The sequence below is a fragment of the Dromaius novaehollandiae genome, chromosome 1 (genome assembly GCF_036370855.1).
Source record: "Dromaius novaehollandiae isolate bDroNov1 chromosome 1, bDroNov1.hap1, whole genome shotgun sequence".
NCBI lineage: Eukaryota > Metazoa > Chordata > Aves > Casuariiformes > Dromaiidae > Dromaius > Dromaius novaehollandiae.
This window is the reverse complement of record NC_088098.1, coordinates 165916763-165924271: the sequence shown is the minus strand read 5'-3', so window position 1 is coordinate 165924271 and position 7509 is coordinate 165916763. Positions and strand designations below refer to the sequence as shown.

General features: G+C 38.3%; 1 long non-coding RNA gene across 4 annotated transcripts in view; it reads left to right on the top strand.

Moving 5' to 3' along the window:
• The first annotated feature begins 442 nt into the window (after positions 1 to 442).
• LOC112985405 (uncharacterized) overlaps positions 443 to 7509 on the top strand; it is a 52280-nt gene continuing 45213 nt past the window's right edge. For 2 of the 4 annotated variants that reach the window (XR_010387184.1, XR_010387181.1), the window contains exons 1-2: positions 443 to 1256; positions 6095 to 6216. This is a non-coding gene — a long non-coding RNA (uncharacterized LOC112985405). Of the gene's footprint in view, positions 1257 to 4395; positions 4845 to 6094; positions 6217 to 7509 lie in introns of those variants that run through there. The other 2 variants (XR_010387182.1, XR_010387183.1) reach the window with 2 other exon arrangements.

Genomic DNA, 7509 nt, shown 5'->3' with positions numbered 1-7509 from the left:
TAGTATATATGAGCAAACTGGTAGGGACAGCATGAGAATCAGGCAGAATATATATCAGAACCTGAAATGAAAACCGGTTAGAGCTTTTACTTATGTAATTTTTTTTCTTTTAAAAATAGCCTAAAATAAAACCAAAACAGGGTGAACCAGAGTACACGGCAATGTGCATCTAATTTGGAGTATAAATAGTCTTCTGTGAACTAGAAGGCTTTCTGGAGGCCTAGAGGTGGAGTTATTCTGAACTAACTCTTGAAATTTAGCTGTCTGAATTGTCATTTTTTCTTCCTCTTTCTATGCTTACTATTGTGGCGGACAGATGAGTGAACTTTTGCCTTAAACATTTCTTGGTACATAAGGTGCAAGCAAACCATAACCCCAAACAAGCCATCTGTTCCCGGCGGGAACAGGACTGAGCTGCTGCAACCCCCGAAATGGTCTCCCTGCGACCATGCGGGACACACCGAGCCTGCGCTGAACCGGACCACGATCGGGCAGAGACTTTGGGACCTGGACTGCAAATTACTGCTGCTTAACACAACTTTTATAAAACTTGCTTAGACGCACTCCCTAGTTCAGTGAGAAAGGGCCCCAGAGCTGGTGCAGACTGGAAAGATAAGGGAGTTACAAGCAGTCTGCATTCCTATGCTTCACACTCCGGGAGGGAGGATGTCAAGGCTTTGAAGTGAGGCCTGCTTGGGCGCCAGGACCCTGGGAAACAAAGCCTCCCCTCACTGCTGAAACAGTGTTAATTAGGGGGGGGTCTGGATTATATCCTCCTCGTCAGGACCTTGGAAGATAACACCTATTGTCACTGCTGGGGCAGTGCTAATTGCTGGAACAACACCTGTTTGTCAGGGCCCTGAGAAAGAAGGGCAGAACCCGAGGAATCAACACATTTGTCAGCAGAAACCGCAACAGTAAAGATAAGGGAGAAAAGCAGCCTGCCTAGGAACAACGAGGAGACCCAATAGGGAGCAGGAGACCCCAGACCCAAAAATTACTATTGGTCTGAACTACCGCGTGAGGGGTGGGAAACTTAATTTGAAAAAGCTATAATTGCCCAGGGATTTCTTTGTTCAGGGTCCCTCTTTGGAGGCACCCAACTCGAGCTGTAACTACTGCACACGTGTCATTCCAAACTTTTCAGCGGGAACCTAGGGTCGGACCCTGCTCGAGTTGTAATTACTGCACGCGCATCGCTAAAATTTACACCCAGGGTGAAGAGGACCAACGGGACGCCGCTGGATTCACGGGTGGTGATATCTCTTTCTCTCTCCCCCTTTTCTCTCTCTCTCTTTCTCTCTCTCCTCCCCTTCGCCTTCTCCCCCCACCTTTTCTCCCCACTCCGTGGAAAATAAAGTTAAAAGGTTGTACGATATTTGACCGGTTTTAGCGTCTTAATCTCGTCCTTGGGATCATAACGAACCCCCCCCCCCCCGATATTGGATCGGGACAATTGGAAAGTATAATTGCCCAGGGATTTCTTTGATCGGGGTCCCTCTTCGGAGGCACCCAACTCGAGCTGTAACTACTGCACGCGTGTCATTACAATTTATTTATTTAATTTGCCTTGATTTGGCTCCGAACTTTTCAGCGGGAACCCAGGGTCGGACCCTGCTCGAGTTGTAATTACTGCACGCGCTTCACTTAAATTTACACCCAGGGTGAAGAGGACCAACAGGACGCCGCTGGATCCACGGGTGGTGATATCCCTTTCTCTCCCTCTCTCTCTCTTTTTCTCTCTCTCCACCCCTTCGCCTTTCCCCACCTTTTCTCCCCACTTTGTGAAAAATAAAGTTAAAAGGTTGTACAATATGTGACTGGTTTTAGCGTCTTAATCTCGTCCTTGGGATCGTAACGAAACCCCCCCCCCCCCCCCCGATATTGGATCGGGACAACTATTATCCTCTGGAAAAATAACATGAGAGTCAGTATATTCCTCACTCACTTTCTTGCTGGCTAGTTCATCACCACATGTACAGTGTAGGTTTTGCTGAAGGAAGAGATGCAGGCATCTAAGTTAGTCAGACTTGCTGTTGTTCCTGAAGCCTTCAAAGACACCTACTTGTTTTCGTTGATTCCGCAAGAGAATTAAACACTTCCAGTGTGTGGTGGAGCTGGGCTTGGTAATAGCATGTATGCTCTTCATGCTTAGTACAGGAGGAAAATAAGGTGCAGAAAGATGCTGGGGTTTATATCTCTTTTATCAATGGAGATAAAGTTCTGGTGGGGACAGACGTCTCTGTTCCCAAAGGAAGAGCTGCCTCTGGGTATAGTTAATCCACAGATCTAGCTGAAGATTTTGGAGAATGTAAACTGTCTTTACTCTTCCTGATTTAAACAGCTACAGATTCCTTATACATGAGATCTGACCCAAATAGTAATAAATGTAGAAACTAATCTCCCTAGTGATATTTAGCTGCTAAAACTGAGGTTATGGCTCAGTCATTTTTCTTTGCAGGCGATCAAGATGTAGCATTTTATGATTTGTATTGTTTTTTTCTGTCTCATTTTCCCCAATTAAAATGTAACAAGGCTGTTAAATGTTAACAGTTGTTTCAAACAATAGCTTTTCAGGTCTTTTCTTAGGTTCTCTTGCCCTCATTAATGATTTATGCTCATCCCGTATAGTCTTTTTGGCTATGGAAATCATCTTCTCTCTGTTTCTAGAGGGAAATACTCTTAAGTAAATCATCCAATTAAAACCAATAATAAAAGCTAACAATTTTTTGTTGAGTTGGTTTTAGTGTTAAATCTCGACTTATTTTTATCATCTTGTTTTTATCATCTTGTTTTCTGGCGAAAGCTAAGGTAATTCCATGGTGTACGGAGAAATGGATTAATCCCCTTGTGCCTGAAGACAATAACTATTGGATAGTTATGGAATAGAAAAACTGGGTAATAAAAAAGTTGCCTTCTTGACTCATTTACAGTTTACTTGCTTACTCAATAGCACCCAAAACTGGATATCGATGGTATATTCTGTGAGTAGTTTTCCTTGAAAGTATCCGATGAGATTTCAGAAATCTGTAAATCATGCTTACTATCACTGAGTGAGGCTACATATGATGAGTTTACCACTCCTGCATTATACACAAATAAATGAAATCTACTTAAGAATATCAGACTGGATCAGACAAAATTCTAAAAACAGACACCCAAACACAGTCTTTGGTTTGGTTTTGTTTGGGGATTTGAGGACAAATACTTCACTTCAGTCTCAGAAACTATATCTTTCAGAAGAACTGCTGACAGCATACTGTTAGTACACAAAGGGTGAGGTTAATCAATCCTAACTTAAGACACTTAGAAATAAAATTCAAAGTTTGAGGTCTAGGATGATTCTTGTCCCCCTAGTTTAGGCATCTAATATAGGTCAAATAAATCACACTCTGAAAATGCTCATGCATAAGGACCGTCTGAGGATGACTTAAACACGCAATCTTTGGACACCTACTGCTAAGCTAGATAACTCCCTTTCTCAGACTACTAGCGCCACAGCTGTGCTCAGAAGAACAAAATAAAAAATGCCAGAAGATGAACGTAGCACAGCAGTCACTAATTCAGTGATAAGTAATCTAAATGTGCACTAAATTATAGCACTTACCTCCAGTAAGTGTAGTTAAAAGTTCAGTAACTTGTAGTTACTGTGATACCAGCTACACTGGAGATGATAGAATTCAACTATTTATAGGTAGTGTGATTGCAGTAGCTGGGGATTTATGCTTTTTACCAGTTGGTGGACAAAAGCTATAGATAGCAGAATGTTATTCACTTCAGATGTCCACAGGGCATTTCTTGTTAAACTGAAAAATGCTACAAACATGATTGTTTTCCACTGCTTTTGAAATGCTAAATATTTTCCTCTCTCACAGACAAGTTAAATCATAAAAGTATGGATAACAGCCAACTATAATACACATGATTGGCATTATGTGGCTGTATTATATGTCTCCTTTCTATTTTCAGTTTTCAGGTATTTCATTAGCTGTGCATGAAGATAATTTTTATAATTATTCTGTTCTCAATTTCATATTTATGGGTTTTCTAGAATATTTAGCACCACAGTCAGGCTACATAATACTCTTAAATTTCCTTTATGTGAGTTATTCACTTCAGTACCTTGAGACTTATATCCTAGAAGAAACCAAATTGAACTGTGAAAATCCTTATTTCTGCTGGGAATTTTATTTTTAGATTTTTAGCCCTGCCTCCATCTGCCTTTGAACAATTTTCTGTGCTTCAAGCATGAACAAGCAATATTAATCCAATTTCTAGTTTCTGTGAGGCACATTAAGTTAGATCAAATGCACCTCAACTCATGTCCTTAGGAGCTATGTAGTTATTTAACTGTTTCATTGTCTCACTCCCTTCATATCTGTTCAGCAACTAGAGCACAATACTATGAAAAAAAAAATAGTTTGTTTTTTTTTTTTTTCTGAAGAGGATGGGGAGATGAAAAGGAAAGACAAACAATTAGGAATCATATTGCTTTTTGCCAAAGGAAAGATTCCACCCTGATTCCCCACACTAGCAATAATTCAAAAGCATAGTATTTTACAACTGTCATTCAATCAGTGCTCAATTTACTCACCAGGTAGGGTACAACAGCAGTAAGGTTGGTACGTGTTCTTAAAAACTCTTCAGAGACTTTGAAGCAAAAAAGACAAATACTTTCTTCTTTCCACCATCTTAGCTTACAGACAGCTGCAGAAGGAGGAAATTGGAGTGTTGGCCTTCCTTTCTTCTCCATCCAAAAGATAAAGTATTATCTTCTGCACTTAGGAAGAGAAACAAGGTTGACCAAAGTGTTTCCTAACTTTGCCCTTCTTCTTTAAACTGAGGTATTCACATTCCCTTGCTGAAATAGCACTGTTTTTTAGATGGGATGCAGCAATTGTTTAATTACAGGTCGCAAATATTATGAAGACATAGCTTGAGATGCCTCTTATCCTACATGAGAATAATCCTTCAGTAGACTTGCATTTTCATAGCTGTTACTGTATTTATAATTGCTTTCCTCTGTGTTATATTTATACACAATCCAATAGAACTAGATAATATTCTGAGGGATTATTTTGAGCTGAATATTGTTGGTCTCTTAGGACTACTACTCTTATTATTACTCTTCTTATTGAATTTGATCTCTTCCTTCGCCTGCAGATTTGTGTTGTAGATATTTTAAGACTTTCCTGTAGAGGATATCCAAACCAAGCCAAGCCAAGCTAAGCTAAGCTATTACTGCTATACAGATGATGCTTTTAAATAATGTAAATCCCTGGTAAACTGTCCCCCCCTTTTTTTTTTGTTTTATAGCCTATGCAACTTGGAAATAGAAATCTGGTAGTATTTGAAGCTTGACCACACAGCTCCTAGTTCACATATCACTTGATAAATAGTATAGTACTGAGGAATTATCTTACACCCACATTGCCAATGGTGAACACAAAGAATTACTTTTGTTCTTTAATATTCTCCTTTTTTTTCCAAACCATTCTGGGATACAAACACTTGAAAATGTGTGATGGTTCACTAAGACATACTAAATGAATAACAGTAGGGATAAAATTTTTGACCTCTTTCTAATTTATATTTATTCTAATAATTTAGAAATGCATTTATTTGATATTTTCCTATTTGCCATTTTGGAAAAGATTTTTTTTTAAAACTATTTTAAAGCTATTAATTTTTGCCACAAAGGCCTAATTTATAGGTTACTGTAAAAGAGCAGTGGCACTTGGTGCTGTTGCTTGACATATTTGCCACATTGATTCTATTAATATGAAGAGCCTTTCTTAGGATTTTCTTCCTTAATTCACAAGTATGTCATTAGGATTCATACATACCTGAAAAAAAACATTATCCAAAATACAAATTTCCTTCCCAGGATTGCCTTGTTTGGATACAGGTTTCCGTAAGGGAAGATTCTGTCCTTCACTTGTCTTCTACATGTTCTGGTATCTTAACACACAGAAGACCATTCTTATAAAAGCGGTTACTGTTGATTTTTTTTGTTGTTGTTTTATTTTTTCCTTGGCCATTTCCTCTAAGGAAACCACAACTGCAATTTAATGTCTTCCTGTCCCTATCCTAGGTCCCTTCCTACAGGAAACTCCAATACTGTATGCAACCGGACAAGAGTTGGGAATCATCATTCATAGACTGAAGAAATTTTTTGGTGATATTCCTTCACTGAGACATGAACTCTTTTTCTTGGTGAGTAATTTAATATTCTATCCTTAAAAGAGGTCTAAAAAACATGTATGTTTACATCTTTTTTTGGCACCAATATGAATAACATCAGTGAGTATAAGCGAGATCTGATATAATGTACACATTTTTCCTAATCTCATACTGCATTTCTTACAATTTGTGATGATGCCGAAACCTTTGCACTTTAAATATTAGAGAAAAATGCAGTTGTGCCTAACTTTAATACATTAGAGCGTTTAAAAAATTTCAGTGATGAAAACAAACACAGAAGCGACAAAACTATTAAAGAGGGTTTTTTTTGTCTCTTTTACATGGACTTAAATTTATTTCCTAGACCAAATCACAGAATACTTATCAATAAAACTAGCTTCTTTCTGTGGTATTGTAAGCCTAAATTTCATGGTATAATCATTAGAAAATACATCTTGGTCAGACAGTCTACAAATATTTTTTGCTGCTTGTCCAGTGCAATACTGTTTTAAAAATATAAAAATTTACAAGAAAATAGTTGAGGAAAAACTGCATGTTATCTCTTCCAGAAATCTAATTGTATAGTTTGTAACTCACAATGTGAATCTAAACTGCATAACAGCAACAAAAACAAAGTAGCAAGGATTACTGTAGCACTAAATTACAGGAAAGTAGATATCCTGTCTGTTATGCAGAAGAAAGCAGTATCTAAAATTTCCTGCTTTCTCCCCACCTCATACCTTCCACTCCCTGAGAAGATACAAAAATGATACTTATAATAATTTATGATTAGAGGCAAATATATTTGTGGAAAGATGATTGTCTAACTGCAGACACATTGTGTATATAAAACAAAACCTTTTTTTTTTTTTTTTTTTTTTTTTTGTCAGTTATGGTATTGAAGACCTTAATACTTGCTAAAGCTTGGAAGAAGTAATTTCAAGAAGAAATTCCAAGGTCCTCTTAACTTGCCCTTTGGCTTTCTGTATTCTCTAGAAAGAAGAATGTCTGTTTTTTAGCCTAGGAGCTGTATGTGCAAACTTTTCAGAACAAATATTAAGATACATTTGTCGACAGCTGTAGAGGCAGGATGAACTAGAAGAACAGGCAGATACCTTCATCTGGCTTTATCTGATGATGCCATTGCTGGAAAGCTGCTGACCCTGACACTCAAAGCAGGTGGCATGGTCGGGAGCTGGAAAGTGCAAGGGGTGAGGTGGCAGATTACTGGAAGTTAGAAAAAAACTGGATGAACTTCTGGAAGGAATGGTGTTGCTTGTTACCACTACACCTCTAGCATTTGCATAGCTTCAGAAACGTGTCATT